Below are 17,414 nucleotides of genomic sequence, written 5' to 3' on the forward strand. Positions count from 1 at the left end.
GACCCCGGGAAACCAAATGCACCCAACCCCCTTCCTCCCCTCCCTCCTCTTCCTCCCCTCCAGCCCCTTGGCTCAGGGTGGCACACGCCAGCACGCCTGGAGGAGAAATGACAGCAGCTCCCACTGTGCCAGTAGGCAGGGGGAAAGGAGGGAAAAAATAAAAAGAAGTGGATCTGGAGCTGGGGACTCGCAAGGTTGAGCCACCGCCGAGGACAAAGGTGGGGAGCGCAGCCCCAGGAGTTCTGCGGCTCGCCTCGAAGGGACGCGGCGTGCCCCCGGGCAGCCCCCCTGGGGGAGGTTTTGTGCACAGAAAAATGGCAGATGGAAAAACAGTGAATTAACTCTGGCACAGCAGAAAGTATTTTCAGAAGTTTTTAGGAAAAAAAAAAAAGTGGATGATATAAGGGGGGGGTCCAAACGTTTCGTGGTGTTGCTGCTTCGCTGACTTAGTAGGGGGTGTAAGAAAGGCACCCCCAGCGGGTGCTGCCTTGGCAGCCCCCTGCCGCCTCCAACTTACGCAGGCTGCTACTGCTACCCCTGCTTACCTTTTAGTCTTTTCTTTATGGGGCTCTTTGGCAGCTTTCGGTTCAGTCTCGCTGTAAGGAAACAAGTGAGTATTTTGTCTACCGTGTAGGGGTCTTTCTGACGTGTTCCTCTCTTATTTTAATGCTTTTTCTTTTTTTTTTTTTTTTGTTTTTGTAAGTGTACCCGTAATTTCACGAATCTGAATACGAAAAAAAATCTCACACGGCCAAAAAATTAAGTTTTTTTTGTTGTCGTTCGTTCGTTTATACCCCCCGTCCAAAAAAAATGAAATAAAAATAAAAGTCTGCCACACAGAAGAAAACCCAACAGCTCAACAGGAAAACGCTATCCAAGGGGAATCGCCAGGAGCCTCGGTGTTATCCAGCCCGGAGAAGCGCAGCCAAGGCAGGTCCGATCCCAGAAGGAGCTTTTGATTTCCAGCGAGGCCAAGAACCGACGAGACGGAGAAAGCGACACCGAAATCCCCGGCTAAGCGGCCGCGGGAGCGCGCCTCGGGGTCGCGCCCGGCTCGGCGCGCTGCAGCACGGCCCCGGGGCGCCAGGCCGGGGAGCGGGGCGGGAGCCGCGGGGGGGGCTCAGTCCGCATGGGGGGGCATCGGGGGCGGGGGGGGGGAGCAGAAAGTGCAAATTAAAAGAATAGGAGAATTCGGGGAAACAGTTTTGTGGCGTTCTGGGAGAAAAAAATGGATCCCCGCTCCGGAAAAAAAATTAAAAAAAAAAATTATGAAAGAGCCAGAGGGAGGCCGGGAGCCTCACATGGGGCTGCGGGGTCCCTCCGAGCCCCGGCGCAGCGCTCTGTCCGTCCGTCCGCCCGCCGGTCTGTCCGTCTGTCTCGGAGGAGGATCCCGGTGCCTCTCGCAGGAGGAGGGAGGATCCCGCAGCCTCTCCCGCAGGAAGCGGCGGGCGCGGGGAGGGGGATCCGGGGAGGAGGATCCAGCGGAGCCCCGGCAGCAGCAGCAGCAGGAGGAGGAGGAGGAGGAGGAGGAAGGGCCCGGCAGGGGGAGCAGCGGGGGGGGCCCGGCAGGGGCCGCGGGGCGAAGCCTCTACGCTGCCTCCTCCAGCAGAGCCTCGGCTCCGGGGGGAGGCCGAGGCGGCAGCAGCGGCAGCAGCAGCAGCAGCAGCAGCAGGGCGTCTGTCTGTCGGTCGGTCGCTCTGTCCGCCGCTCGGCGTGGGGGTGCCGCCGTCCTCCCCTCTCGCAGGCAGGCGGGGCCGGGCTCAGCGCCGCCGGGCCGCTGCCCCGCTCCTCCGCGATGATGCCGCCGCAGCCGCCTCCAGGGACACGGACACGGGCAGGGACAGGGACACGGGCACCGCCGCCGCCGCCCCCGGGCGCAGCGCAGCCGCCGGTGCTGCCGCCGCGGCCATTTTGTCGCGCACTGCCCCGAGCCCCGCCAGGCAGCGCGAGACCGCGGGGAGGCCCCGCCGCGCGCCGCCCGCCCCGCCCCGCCCCTCGGGCACGAGGCGGCCCCGCCCCCCGCTCCTCCCGCTGCCCCCCCCACACCCACGTGACAGGGGAGCCCCCCCCCCCCCCCGCCACATGCAAATGAGCGCGGCGGCCGCAGCCAAACGGCGCCCGGGGCGCGCGCCTGGCCACGCCCACTCCGGGGTGGGAGGGGGAGGGAGCTGCACCCCCCTCCCTGCTCGGCCCCCCCCCCCCCCCGTGCTAAGGGCGGCGGGGCGGGAACAGCCGGGGCGGGGGGGGGCCGAGCATGGGCAACCCCCGTGCAAAGGGTGTCCGTGCGTGCACACCCCCCCCCCCTGCATGCACACACACCCCCGTGCAAAGGGTGTCCGTGCATTCTTAACCCTTGCCCCCCCCCCGTGCAAAAGGGCCTGCATGCATTCAGCGCCCGCCCCCGTGCAAACAGCAGTCCGTGCATGCACCCTCCCCCCGTGCAAAGGGGAGTTGGTGCATTAACCCCCTCCTCCGTGCAAAGGGGTGTCCGTGCATGCACCCCCCCCCCCGCGCAAACGCTGTCCGTGCATTTACACCCCCCCCCGCGCAAAGGGGCATTCCTACGTTCTTAGCACCCCCACCCCGTGCAAACAAGCGTCCGTGTATGCACCCCCACCCCATGCAAAGGGGTGTCCGTGCATTTACCCCCTCCCCGTGCAAATGCGCATTCGTGCGTGCACCACCCCCCTCCTCGTGCAAACGGGCACCCGTGCATGCACCCCCCCGTGCAAACGGCGTCGATGCATTCCTAAACACCCCCCCCCCTTGCAAACAGGCGTTGGTGCACTCACGCACACCTGCCATGCAATCAGGCACCAGTGCATTTCCCCACCCCCCCTTGCAAACTAGCACCATGCTGCAAAAAAAGCATGGGAGGAACTGCTCCTTGGGGGGGGAGGGGACGCACAGAGCAGCCAGGGGAGGCCAACGGAGGGGGGGTGAAGCACGGCCCTGCTGCACCCCGGGGTGCTGTGGGTGCCCCCACCGTGCCAACAGGGACAGCCCCAACACATGCACCCCCCCCGTGGCTGGCTCTGAGCAGCTGCACCTGCTTGTACGCGTGCAGACGCGGGTACACGCGTGCACCAGTATGCCAAACGCACCCATGCATACGTGCCGTATGTGCCCATATGTGTGTACAGGGCTGGCTCAGCCCGTACGTATGGGTCTGTATGGCCCAGCCACCCTACAGCGCTCCCCGGGTGCACAGGGCTGCTTTGGTCAGCCCGGCCCCACGGCCCCGTCCCGTGCATCAGTGGGGGGCTGCGGCCCCGCTGAGCCCCCGGGGGGTTTGTACCCGGGGAAGGGCACACGGCATTTCAGAGGGATTGGTTTCCCCCACGCCAACGGGATCGAGAAGAGAGTCGGGGTCTACTGCCAAAATACCACAGGGAGGAAAGGAATGCAAAAATGAGTCATTTTTGCTGCGAATTGTTGTGTCTGGGTCCAGCACCAGATCCTCCCTGGTTCCCTCTCCTCTGCTGCTTCCTTTTCCCCATTCTGCAGCGAATGTTTTGGGAAGCACGAGGAAATCTGGAGCCAGATCCTCAATTTGTGCGGCCCGTTCCACTTCGGTATGACTGGGCTGGGGGTGACAGCAGGGCGCTTACTGCTGCAGGACGGGGCCGAGGGGAGCAGCGCAGCCCAGGGCGTCTCGGCTCGCGCCCATGCCGGGCACCGAAGCCCCCTCGCAGCTGTCCCTTGACCACTGGAGGGAGCCCATCTTGTGCCAGCGCCACCGAAACGCAACCGCGAGCACAAAACCCGCAGCGCATGAAGCGGCGCAGTGTTGGCATTGGAACAAAGTTTCCTGGGGAGGCCGCGCCACGACCTCCAGCCATGCACAGCGTTGTAGGAATCAGACCTAAAATCCCGTTCTGCTTCGTCAACGCAAAGAAAGGGAAAAAAATGATGAAGAACCAGGATTTTTTCCTTGTTTTGAATCCGGCACCGTTCACAGGAGCGATGGTGGCAGCCCGCAACGAAGCACGGACGCCCTCGTGCCCCTTGGCTTGCGCAGCCCCAGCAGCGGGAGGGCTCGGCGCAGCTCCCAGTGCCGGCGTTGTGCAATGCGGCTCAGCACCCACGGGCTCCTTCCCGCAGCGGCCACCCAGCGCAGCGTGGAGGTTGCCACACCGCTGCTTTCGACAGCGCTGCTGCTGGCTGAGGAGCCAGCGGCCCCGAGCGAGCGGTGCGGCCAAGCCACGCGCCCTCCCTGCTGCGCGCACGCCAAGCGCGGTGGAAACGCCTTGCCACGGTCACAGCGTGCCCCGAGGAGGCTGCCCCAGCCCCAGAGCCCTGAGAGTTATTGCGCAAGGGAACGTTCCTGGTCAAATTTGGCCCTAAACTGTGAATGTGAAAATATTTATAATTCGAAACACCCTTCCTACGCGCAGCTACTTCCAAGAATGGTCAGCTCCGCGGGGTGATGCCAAGTTGCTGGAGACCCTGAAATGTCAAAACAGAATAAACCTGAAAGTGATTTGTGTACTAATATGTGTTCTTGGCTCTGGCAAAATTACCATAAAAGCATGACGTAACCTCAGCCGCAGACACAGTGCGCCCATTGTTCCTGATACACCAGGTTCTAAAACGCTATCTGCAGCGGGTAAAAATTCCCTCTAGTAAAACAACCACTTCTTGTTACCTGAGCTCTTTACCATTAAATGCAGGGCTTCGTGCTATATCACCTCGATTCTTTTCCTGCTTTGCTCTCCCTGCAGCGTTTTGCCCCAGTTTTGCTCTCCAGGGCCGTGGATGCCCATTGGAGACCCGCACCCAGGCTGAGCTTTGCAGCAGCTGCTGGTGGCTGGCACCCCGCAGACACGTCCGGCCCCCCGAACAGGGGCTGCCCCACCAGCCCCACGGCTGCCAGACCCTCTGGGCACAGGCTCCTCCTCGGGCTTTGCTCCCCGGGGCTGCACAGCGCTCCAAGTGCCCGCTGTCGCCTTCCCCCATCCCGCAGGTAACCTTTTGTTGGCACGCGTGAGTAGGAACAGATGTGGTCTGGTGTGAAGGGAAGCAAGGGGACGTGCGATGCAAGTGGCTCGCTGCTAGCAGAGGAGGAGGAATTCCTGCGCCTGCACCGCCGCTTGCAGACCTCCAATTTCCTCGGGTCTCGGGGAAAGGGCTGGGACTAAAATGCTCGTAGGGTGCTGGGCACGTTGAGCCGATGGATGTGAGGGTGAGGAACCAAGTGCTCATGTGGGCACGGCATTTTCAGAGGTCTTTACGCATTCAGGGCTGTGTTGGGAGTGCTGACCCACGGCATGGAGAAGTATTCCTCCGCCGTCAGCCCTGCACTGCTCGCGTGGTTTCCTACGATCCAACCAAAGCCGGCCAACGGAGTCACCAAGCACTTCTTACCGAGCGCACACAAAACACAGTTCAAAGCCTAACGCCGGCACTCCCCACGCTGTAACGCAAACACAGCCTCCTGCACCACGCAGAGTCCGGGCTCTGATGCCGAGCAGGATTTCCTAGAGCCCTCAGCACCCACAGTCACTGAGCTGGTGCTCAGAGGCTGGGCTTTACGTGGAGGGCAGGATCCGGGACACGGTACACACTTCATGGGTTTCCAAGGGAGCTTTGGATGTGCAAGACAGAGTGAGTCCATTTCCCCCCGGAAGGATGCAGCACATCCCTCCCAGCACACTGCATCGTCAGGGCGAATGCTTAAATGAGCTTACAGATCCTTCCGCTCGTGGAAAAAAAAATGATTTTAATAACTTAGACTTCTCTCCCCTCATTTTCACCCAGAAAGTATAGCGGGACCATGGTGGGACCATGCCCTGGTGGGAGACAACCAGCCCCAGGGCAGCTGGGCCCAGCTGCAAGGGTCCCCTCCATGGCACGGCGCCCGTGGGGCTCTGCCAAGGGGACTCGGAAAGCTCCGCACCCCACACAAAGCTCTGCACCCCAAAGAAACCTCTGTACCCCATAAAAAAGCTCCGCACCCCACAAAAAGCTCCGCACCCCACAGACAGCTCCGTGGCCCACCTCTGGCCCAGGCACTCGGCCTGAGCACACCCAGCGCAGCGAGCGGCGGGGCAGGAGCTGGAAGCCCACCTCTCGCCCCTGGGCCGGCCGCGCTGGTTCCCCCTTCCTGTACAATAACCGATTACTTCCAACACTTGCCCAGCAAATGTAACATCTGGATTCAATTCCCTCCCCAACCTGCGAGGCTCCAACCTGTATTTCCCGTGGGAGAGATGTAGCACGATGCTAAACAGCAGTCTGGTAAGGGGGAAAAACAAGGTATTTTTTATTCTTGCTTTCCAAGCAGAGCTATTGTATAAACAAGAACACGAATGTCCCGAGGCCAAAAAGCAAATAAGAAGCGCATGACTCTCTACCCTTCTTGCCACGGCACACAGCAGCTGTGATAACACGTTCTGCTTATTATCAATAGCTGTTTAACATTAAATGCATAATGTGCCCCGAACAGAGGAGGCAGAGCCCAGGACTTGACCCTATAGCTCGCTCTGGAGGAGAGGAAACAACATTTTAGTGGTTGTAACACGTGAACACAGCTCCCTGTGTTGGGTCTATGGGCTTGAAAACCGGGCAGAGACGTGCGTTTCCCATCGCGCTCCCGATGGTAGAAGTGTTTCCAAGAATAGGTTTCTCTTGCTCAGGTTTCTGCATTCGTGGCCATCATTTGTAGGCAAAGGGACGAAAAAAATAAGCCAGAGGAATGCGGTACTTTTTCCTAGAAGCCCAGAAGGTTTCTCAGAGTCTCCTGAAGGCTGCCAGGTTCTGTCTTCACCCCACACGGAGCCCCATGCAGGCACGGGAAGCACTGGAGCTATTTTCACGACGTGCTCGATAGCCCGCTGGCTTCGGTGTTGCAAGTCTCAGCCTGAGCGAAGCAGAGCAGGGCTGGAGGCAGCCCACGACGAGGTTAACTCGCTGCGTAGACCAGCCGGACCTTTTCTGACACGGATAGCTCCAACAGCTGCACCAGCACAAAGAACCCAAAGGACAAAAATACTCCTGAAACGAGCGGTGGGGAAGGGAATATCTCCCAGCACCCCGGCAGCTCTCAACGCAGCGGTCGCAGAAAGAAGAAACCCGAGCGCTCCCTTCCCTCTCGCTGCCTCCACAGCCCCCCTGGGCACCAAACAGCCTCGCTGGGACGAACACCAGCCTGCAGCAGGACTCCATAAATGACTCTGACCTCGGATGGCAGCGATGAAACAAGCCCACGCACCTGCCCCCAGGATCCTGCTCTTCTTTTAGGGGGCCTCTTACACCACGCACGCTGGAGGTGCAGGCATCGCCTCCAGTGCCACCCGTTCCTGGCAGATCTTCAGGGAAAAGGATGGCAAAATGGCAAACGCTTACTCCTGTAGCTCATTTTGGAGCAATTGCTGGCCCCCCTACATCAACGTCCAGAGCAAAAACGAGCTGTTACAGCCTAAGAACCCGGCTGAAACAAAACTAAGATCCCTGAGTGGTTTTCATGAGACCAAGTGACGGATCCAATGGAAGAAGTGTTTGTCCCAGTGTTCTGGCTAATCGTCATAATCTGATGTCTCCAAAACCCCCTGACGTTTTCAGCAGACTTGAACACCCACTTCTGCCATTCTTTGATTAAACCGCGGACAGCATTTGCTGCCCTCCATCCTGCTGGTGGCAGAGAACATTTGAAGGCAGCGATAGCAATACGATGTACATTCACTGCACACCCGGGGATCTTTGGGTGAAAATGCTCTCCTATTTTGATGACTGCGCTGCACAGACACCATGGTTTTGGGTAGGATTGTACCCGGGGCAGCTCCTGCGTTCCTGACAGAGCTGATGTGATTTATCCCTGAGGTGAGAAGCTGGGAGAGAAAGAATAGCTTGGGACAGACATGGGTCATGCTGCTTAACGAAGGTCTGCAGGGTGTTCGTAGGCAGCGGGACGGGGTCAAACCTGGGAAGTTCGTGGCGCTGGAAGGCGCAGCCCAAAGTCAGCACCTGGCTCCTCCTCGGAGCCTGTCACTGCTCCTTACCTGAGTCGCTCGGATCACAAAGAATTTATTGACACCCACCCACCATCCCTAAAGTTTTATGGCAATATAGATCCATTAGAAATCCATTTTACAGAGGTATTAAAATAATGAAGGTGAGAATTAAGAGAGCAGTACGCTCCTTTGAAAACCCACTGATGATAATATACTGCTTTAAGGAAAGTTATCGTGCAGTCCCCTTAAAGAAAGTTATCAATTAGTCACTGCATCCGACATCGGAGAATTGTTCCCTGAAGAGGATTTTAGGAGGAAAGCCATCAACTAAGTGATGAATTTATCACTCGGGGTGGCACGGCTCCACGGCCTAAGATGACACGGAGGGCTTGGAGAGCAGCCCAGGTGCCGGGGGGCTCCTGGTGAGTTTGGGAAGGCTCCTTGCCCCACGGAGGTGTGGATACAAAGTGAGGGCAGGCAGGCGAGGAAGGAGCCCATGGAAAATGGCTTTTCTTGGTGGAGAAAGGTCCCCTGGCAGTTCAGAGCACCCGGACACGATGGGAGCCCGGCCCCATCCCATCAGCTCATGGGAGGCAGCACGAAAGAAAGAGGGACACAATATTCCCAAAGGTTGGGAATGTTTTTCAAACTTGGGGGAAACCACAATATTTCTGTGAAACTGGAGTAAACTTCCAAAATACTTTGTTTTGACCCAAATGTACGTTTCTCAGTGCAAAACCCCAGAGGCTGCCCTCCTCCAGCACCACGAGGCTGGAAGCGGCGGTGGCGCAGCTGGGGAGCTCGGCAAAGCCCTGACAAATTGCTGAGCTCTCCCCAGATAAACAATCACCAACAAAAATATTTGTGTTTACTGTGGGGATTTGTCTGTGCATAATTATGCATTAGTCATTAGGAGGACTACAGGAGAGTTTTACACATGTAAATACGTTCGGGTAATTAGACGGGGCGAGTTTGGGTCTGATTCTTCTCTGCAGCCTGATCCCGACACTGAGCGCTGCCGGATGGCGGTGTGCGCTGACGGAGATCGGCGAGGGTACAGCTCTCTCCCTCCCTGTAATGCAGCTCCGGTTATCCACACGTATTCCTTTTAAACATTTCTTGTAGCTTTCTGTTAGAGCCTCGAGGTTCTCCGTGCACAATGCGACGCAATGCAACCTTCACACTGTTCTTTCATGTACCTGCCTTCAAGGAGAGAGGCAGACACAGTCCTCAGATAATACCAGATAAGACGCTATTTTCTTCTGAAACATCCTAAGTGCAGCAGCTTTTAGTAATCTTCTAGCATCTTTTCCTATGTATGACAGTCTATTAATGTCATTTGCATGAGAAGTACACAATAAATCATTCATGCGCAGTTTAGTGCAGGTTAAGTGTAACAGCCTGGCGGTGATTTTCTACCAGGAAATCAGAGCGGCTCATCGCCGGGTGTAAATCCGCGCTGTTCCACCAAAGCTCCTGAGCCACACCAACTGGTAACGTGGCCCATGGGGAAGCTTTGGGCAAAAAAAAAAATACGCAGAGGAAGGCACGACTTGTGCCACGCTTTGAGGACTTTCCTCCGAGCGCTTCTCTCCTGAAAACCTCTCCAAAGAAAATGGAGCTCAAACTCCCCAGGAATCTGCAGCTGGCATTTAGGGGCTTAAACAGCAGCGGATCGGGGGGTTGAGGCAGTCTGGTGTCCAAACACGTACTGATCTCTGTTTCTCTGATCTGTTATCTGCCAAATTCGGTCTGCTGGGCCCCCCTTGCTGAGCAGGGGAGGCAATGCTGGGCGGTGGGCGCAGTACGGCCACAGTGGCAGGGGGACTTTGTGCCACCCCGCAGGGAGGGGAGCGATGCCCGAGCCCTCTTTCCTCGCCCTGGTGAAGGGAAATTCCTCCGTGGTGACGTGGTTTTGTCACCAGCTCTGGGAATGGCTGCGTGGGCACCAGAGCTGTGGCTCCCGGGGGCAGCTGGGGCCGGCACTGGAGAAAATCCTCATCCCTCACCAGCACCGGTAACTTGCTGCCCATCTGCACCGAGTGTTGCAAGAGGTGAACATGAGTGCAGCACTGCTGCAAGATGAAGTTCGTTCTCCTCTCCCCTTTATTCCATTTTTGTTTCCTCCCCCCCCCTTTTTTTTTTTCAGTCTGGTCCTTGTTCTCCCTGCAGCGGCCATGGGACAGAGGCCCATTGTTCGGGCTGCTCAGGAAACAACGCTGCAGGACTGATCTTATTAGAGCTCGGGCCGTGCTCGGGCAGCGGGGGGGCTGCTGTGTGCATCCCCGGGGGCTCGGTGCAGGGCATTTTCACCGCTCCAGGCGTTTGGGACGCTCACCATCGGCTGCCCAGGTTCTGCTTTTCGGAAGCACAGCTTGCCTGCAGCCTCAGCGCATTGCTGGTGCTCAGCACATCCCAAGCAAGTGCCAGGTAGCTCAGGCTGCACAGCAAAAGCTGACCTGAGAACGTGGACTGCTGCACCCAGGACCTCAGCTTTACTGCAGGAGTGGCCGTGCTGTGACGGCATGGAAGCAGCAAAAACAACCCGCTTGGTTTTAACCTGATGTGCCAAAGAAGTCAGGCTCATGCAGTCATACTGCTCGTTTCTTCCTGCTGACCCCCACTCGTTTTGGGAAACAGCATGTACAACGCTTGACAGAGAAGTCCAGAAGTTGCAAAGTTCCTACAGACGTTGCATGTAGGAGGAAAAAAGACCAGATGAGCGACCCCACTGCTCGTTTGACTGACAGGCAGCACCAGGCTGCTCTGCATCGTGCTGGCCCTGCCCTTGTCACCACTGCTGTTTGCTTGGGGATGGCAGAGGAGCTGTGGGTGCTGGAGCTCTTCCAGCAGGAAAGAGATAGGGGCTTATCTCAGATTTGGAGAAAATATTTAATTTAGCCCACTGGTTACGGAACAATTTACTCTGAAACTACCTGAAAGCTCAAAAAAACAAGCCATATTGTTCTTTTAACAAGCCATTGTCACCCATCGGGATGCCCTTTGGCATTTCAGCTGCTGTCACTTTGCTGTTAAACAGGGCTTGATTTCCGTCCGGCATACTGACTCCTGGCGCATGTGCTCTTTTTGGATCTTCCATCCATCCCAAATGCCCATCTGTGCCGGCAGGGAAGGACTGTCTGCTGTAGGCTCACCTTTAATGCAACTGCTGGAATCTGCTCGGGTTGCTCAACGCTGGCTGATCTCAGCAGAGATGAATCTTCAAAATGTTGATGTACTGTGAGGCAGTTGCACATTCCCAGGCTATTTATTTGTTACTTATGAAGAAAGTCAATTTGAATGCACTGGCTAAATAAGAACTAATTGTTTTCAAAATTCAGGTTAACGAATGCTGTAAGAAGCTGTCTTAGGGGAAATAAAAGAAAAAAAAAATCAACCCGGGCACTAATGATTAGAGCAAAACCCCAATGTTAGGAGGACGTAGTCTCTGTGGAAGCAGGTTACTCATCTTTTCCAGAAGATACATACATGCATTACAAAATGTTTATTTTGTACTCTCTGAAGTGGTTAATCTACATGCGGAGCAATGAAAAGGTGGCTTATTAGGCTAATTGCTAATAAAAAAAAAAAAAAGGAAACAGAACTACTGTGAGAAAATATTTAAAAACAGACACAGAAGGCTGTGAAAACAAACACCATCTCGTTTTTCCATGAAGTTTTCCCACCAGAAATCACGCAGTTCAAAGAGACGTCCGGTTAATATGGTACCTCCAGGCTCCCGGCGCTGGAGCTGTTCATTAGCCGCTTCGTAATTCTGTGATGCAGAACTGGATTAATGGAAAGGTGACGGGGAAGCCACCGAGGTACCTGCTAATGATCCTGCCTCGTCCTTAGAGGAGTCCTCTCTAGCCTTGCCCATGTGCGGCAAAACACACACCATCAGGATACAATGCCACATTATCACAAGAAAACACTTTGGAGAGGGGAAGAAGATGTCATCTCAGAGCGGTACTGGGAACTGGCGAAGCCCAAGATGGAAAAATAATTGCATGCATGTTTTTTAATACAACAGGATTCCCCCAAGCTCATTAAAGCAGATGGAAGTTTTAAAACCTGTATTACTTTAAAAATTAATTTACAGCTGTGGGGCTTGGTGGCCCAGAGAACATTAAAATGATAAATCCAGAAAGGTGATGTGAGCAGAAAGGAGGATTACTTTGGTCACAACATGGCCTCTCAACGTGAGAGAGGGGAGATGTCACAGTTTTGTTCCACACCCTCCGCGGCTTCCTCCGTGCTGTTGTTTCTGGGCTTAACCCAGATTTTAAACCACTGTAACAAATTATTAAAATTTCCTCCCGAACGACTTGTGATCCCCAAACTGTTCTGGTGCCTCTCTGCTTCATCTGAGACCGGGTTATGGGACAAGGCTCGTGATGGTGATGGGACCAAATGTCCTCTGGGCAGCAGCAAAGCTGGACTTAGTGCAGGTTCATGCGTGGTGGGTGGATGCTGACCAGAGCAAGCCAAGCCCCTGGGGATGCACCATCTCCTCCCACCCTACATCTGCAGGATGTCGAGCACCAAGGAACTGGGGCTCTTGAGGTACCGCAGAACAAAGGCTGAAGGCAGGTTGCATTCAGCACACACCAGCTACCCCTGTTTGCTTGGGAGAAAGGAGTCCTTTGTTTGGAAACAGCAGATACTCCCACAAAAACACGCCAGTGCTGTTTGCTTGTGCAAAAGCCCACGTTATGCACAAAGGTGATTGTGCACGAAGCTGTAGCCCCTCACGCCGGTGGCACCCCAACGTGCGCACACAAATGCAGGCTGGCGAGGTGCTGGGGAGCCGGGCATGGGATGTGGTGCAAACCCCACCGCGCTTCGGCTGCTGAAGCAGGAGCCAGCTCCTGCTGAAATAGATGTGCTCCTGCAAAAATAGATGTACAGCACTGCTGGGGGCTGGGGGCTGGCCCAGGCAAGGTGCTGCGGTGGTGCCTGGGGTGCCTGCATCCCCTGCTGCGGGTGGTAGCGGGACACCGAGCTCCAAGAGGGGAGGAGAGAAAGGAAAGACGGGAGAGGGGAAAGGGACATCCCCCACCTCACAAAGCCCCTCCTGCCCGCAGCCTCTGCCAGTGCATTTATAGTAGCATGCCTCTGGTTTCCTCCTCGTACCCAACAAATTGACTTTACCAGTAAATTAACTTTATTCTTTTGCTGGCCAGCCTGTCAAACGAGAGCAAGGCAGATTTTTCCGCTGGCCCATTAGCAGAGCCCCAGCGCCTCGCAGTGACTCACAGGGCTCCAGGCTGCCTATTGAAGGGGTCGGGGCCGAACAAAGCCCCCATTCACTGCCCGGCTCTGCTGGCTTTCCTTTGAGCCCATGCTGCTTTATTTTTATTCTTTCCCAAACATTGTTGGCTAATTTCATTGACAAAATTCATAACTCGGGGTTGGAGAGCTCGCTCCTATTCAGCTACGAGCGCTGGGGGTTTTGTTTTTCTTTTCCATGGTCTCCATCCCGCCTCGTTCCCCACTTCCCCCGAACCCAGTGTCCAGGCAGCGCGGTGCGGGGGGATGGAGACCTGCACACAACATTTGGGTGGTTTTCAGCTTTCGGATGGGGAAGGAACAGCAACCCGACAAAATCTGAACCCGAACCTCGAGGGTGATGCTGGGGGCAGGACTGCAATCGTGCACCACAACCGAGTGACCCCTCAAAGCACGCAGCAAAAGGCTAAAAACAAAAGCCTATTTAGCTTTTACATCTGCAACGCTCTGCATCCCTTTCAGTTAATTACAGCTATTTAAAAACATCTGCATTTCATAAAAAACTTTCTTTCTTTCTTTCCCCTAAGGCTGCCCCTCCTGAGACATCTCTCTGCAGGCTGCTGGGTTACACAGTAATTACAGTCCCCAAGTACCTGACATCACCACCAACTGCAGGGCATGATGGTTTCAACAGCAAGAGAAACAGTATTACTCAGGATGGGTCTGAGCCAACGTCTCAGCTCCAAACACCGTCATTTTTTTTGGCAAACTTCAGAGCCGGAGCCGACCCGGGGCCTCTGTGCAAACATTACGGGCGCGGAACCGAGGAGCCATTTTGGCACCCCTGAAGAACCTGCAACAAGCGTCTATAATTTATACACATAGACAATAGATGCACATAGCTCTGATTCTGACTGCCAAAGCACTGCACCCAGCAAGGCCCTCGGTGGTGTTTCATGCAGCAATTCCCTTTCCTCCTCCTCCCCAGGGCCCAGGCCGGGTCCCTGCCCTGTCAGCTCTCACCTGAGGGAGTGAGGCCCCGTGAGCCACCCTGCTGCGGCCTAGCCCAGGTCTCCCTTCTTGTTCACTTATCAGCTTTTTTCCACGCCGAGAGGCTGCAGTGAGAGGAGAAATGTGGCTTTTGGTCCATGGAGCAAGAGGTTTACTCCTTGAGTGCGTTTGCCAAAGCTGTGTCCCTGCGGGGGGTAGGCTGGGAGCAGGCCAGGGGCCGCGGCCACCTCACACACGAGCCAGGCTCGCCCCGGGCGCAGACATCCCCGGCACCTTCACATCTGAACGACAAGCAGGGGAAGAAAACCGCACAATTTCCTCTGCAGCCAGCCGTACCCAACAACTTCACAGCAAGAGCAAGCCTTTTAAAAACAAAACAAAACAGAATCCTCCCCTGAGCAAACATTTTATCCTGTCCTGGCTTAACTGGGGAATAAACATAACAACGCACTTTCAGGACGAAGTGCAAAGGACAGGATGAAAGCGAGTCAAGCCAAGCACTGCACCCTGCCACGATCAGTTTGCAGGCTCGAAGCCAGCGTGGCGGAGGCAGGATCCGTCCACTTCACGTGTGGCCACTGGGTCCTGGGTGCCTGCCGCTGTGGGGAAAGCTCCGTGATGAGCTCTGATGCTCATCAGACACGATGAGCAACCTTGGCTGCTCCCGTGGAGCCAAGGGTGGCAGAGTACCTGTCACGTTCCCCAGGGAGGTCCTCGCACGGGCCAGCCCTCGCTTTGTAGCACACCCTAAACCCCTCAAACCTCCCAAAGGCAAGCTGCAATTCCCAAAGTGTGAGGGCCTCCTTCAGAACTGATGAGAGGTGTGTGCTTGCTTATCTCCAAAGAGCAGTTTACACCCAAAAAACTACTTTTGAGCTGTGCTTCTGTTTCCTTGCTTTCTCTTCCACAAACCACCCTCTCACCCCTGCCCTGAACAGCGCTCTCCTCCCGCGGTGCTGGGTCACTTCTTGCTTTCAGGGCCTACATCACATCGAGGACAACTAACGATCAGTTCAGTGCTTCTCCTCAATGACTTTTTCCTGCGTGGACGGCTGGGGTCCTGCAGGGAGGAGATGCAGAGCCTCATGGATGGGACAAACAGCCCCCAGCATCTCCGTGCTGCTCTGTGGTCCATCCCCTTAGGGATGCTGGCCCCTTCCACCAGCAGCGCTGCAGATTACACTTAAATTAAGTCTCTCTGCTAAGTTTTATTTCCCTGTCCGTGGCCTCTCCCATCCCTAATCCTTTAATCCTGGTTTGGTTTCAGGACCCCAAGGCAGCCACGGTGGCACGGGGACAGGAACGCACGTCTGAAGGGCAGATCTATCCTTCAGCTGAAGGGAGAAGGATTTGGCTTTCTACATGCAGAGAAGATAATAAATAAATAAATAAATAAAAAAGCTTATTATATACCGGAATACCTTCTTCCCTCACCAAAGGTCAAACTTAGATCCAATTTCAGTCAGGAGGGAGACGTCTGTCAGACAAGCACTAATCACTATTTAGTATTCATATTCACCTATTAGAAGCTCCATGCTGTAAACATGTCTATGAATTAACAAGGCATCTGGCCTCTCTTATACAATATGAGCAGCTTGGATCATGAAGTGTCTGCAGAAAATAAAAAGTGCCTTCCATCTGTCTCTCCCAAATATCACTGCTATCACCAAAGCAAACAGACCCGCTCTTCCAAGGCACGGCGCGGCCGCCTCCCCCAGCACGTGTTACTCAAACACAAACAAGCGTTTCTCCAGCGCGGCTGACAGATCTGAAGCTGCTCTGAGGAACACAGCTCAAATTAAGAACAGGGAAAAAAAAAAGAGCTGAAAAATAACTGGGAAAAAAGGCTTCCTAATAACGAAGCCTCTTCTCAGCAGCCTGATGGATCACCCACGGTGCTGGCACCCTTGGGAGCTCGGCACTGCCTGGGTGAAGATGTGTGGGGCAGGACCAGCACCAGGACCTGTGCTGGAGATAGTGCCACTCCTGGGAATGGCATCGGCCACCTCTCATCACCCTTCACCAGGTTAGATGGGGGCTTGGACAGGAAACAACCTCTTGGCTCCTTGCTTGAAGGTGATTTGGGGTGCTCTGGATGGGACCTTCTAGCGACGAGCGTTTGTACCTTTGGGGTACGCAGCAGGGAAGGTTGCTGCGGGCTCACGGTGTGTAATGGCCCTTGGGAAGGCCAGAGACTCACCTCGGCCCTACACCACAAAAAGGCAAAACCCACCAAGCCTTGAGCCGTCGCAAACAAATGGCTCAAAGGCCATGGGCTGACTACCGGGGGACAACCCATTGTGACCTGTAACTCGGTGATGCCATTGTGACCCAGTGCGACCCGCAACTTCAGTGAGGCCACCGCAGCGGTCTGTGGGCCTCCTCCCCAGTCCCTGGGCTGTTTCCTTCCCTCCCTGCAGCTCAGCCCCTGCTCCATGAAGGCCACAGCTGGGCTCTCCTGCTGCTGCTTGTGGGACAGCGGGAGCAGCGCCGCAGCCGGAGCCCCTCAGCAGCTACCCCGCGTGCGGAGCTAGCTCAGATCGATGAGAAATCCTTGCAGCCCGGCAGCAGGCCTAAGCGCGTTTGTAATCGCGTCTACAAATATTTGCGCTTTGCAAAGCAAAAAAGCCCCGACCAAACAAACCCCATGCAGCTACAGCTGCTGTGCTGGGACCTCAACGTGCAGGTGCTGGAAATACCCACCTGTGCCATTTGGTATGCGAATATGTCAGAGAAATAAATCAACCTCTCTCTCGTGACGAAATGGTGGGAGAGTGGCTGGGAGGCAGCCCAGAGCAGCTGGCACCGAGCCGGAGAAGGTTGGAAGGGGGGAGAAAGAAGAATAAGGGAGGGAAAGTTTGGGTTTAGCTTCCTGTAAGATGATCCAGAGCTGCCCCGTCTGGGGGCCCTGGTGACTGAAGAAAGGTCTCACGATCACCATTCAGAAGGTCACCAGGGCCCTTCGGTCTGTCCTTCCACTGGGGAAAAGCTTTTGGAAAACAGGTGCTTTTCTTGCCTTGAGGATTTACCTTCCTCTGCTACAGCATGTTAACCCCTCACGCTGCTGCGAAAGTCCCCAGGGCTGTCACCACGTGCCTCGCGGCAGGGACACGGGAGCCTCCCAGCCACCAGAGCCACCTCCCCTGGGCCAGGGCCACCACCGGTGTGGTGCTCAGGACCCGTCCTCTGGGCCAAGGACCTCATTTCCTTCAAACACTG

The 17,414-nt window shown here is 55.7% G+C and overlaps 1 protein-coding gene across 19 annotated transcripts in view; it reads right to left on the reverse strand.

Moving 5' to 3' along the window:
* Positions 1-17,414, reverse strand: part of TNRC6C (trinucleotide repeat containing adaptor 6C) — a 297,118-nt gene that overhangs the window by 100,976 nt on the left and 178,728 nt on the right. For 2 of the 19 annotated variants that reach the window (XM_080560643.1, XM_080560639.1), the window contains exon 1: positions 546-1,966. The exons of the other annotated variants lie outside the window; for them this stretch is intronic. The gene's annotated coding sequence lies outside the window, so the exon portion shown is untranslated. Of the gene's footprint in view, positions 1-545; positions 1,967-17,414 lie in introns of those variants that run through there. 19 annotated transcript variants of the gene reach the window in all.

The sequence above is a fragment of the Anser brachyrhynchus genome (assembly GCF_964034855.1).
Source record: "Anser brachyrhynchus genome assembly, chromosome: 18".
In the NCBI taxonomy this organism is placed as follows: Eukaryota; Metazoa; Chordata; class Aves; order Anseriformes; family Anatidae; genus Anser; species Anser brachyrhynchus.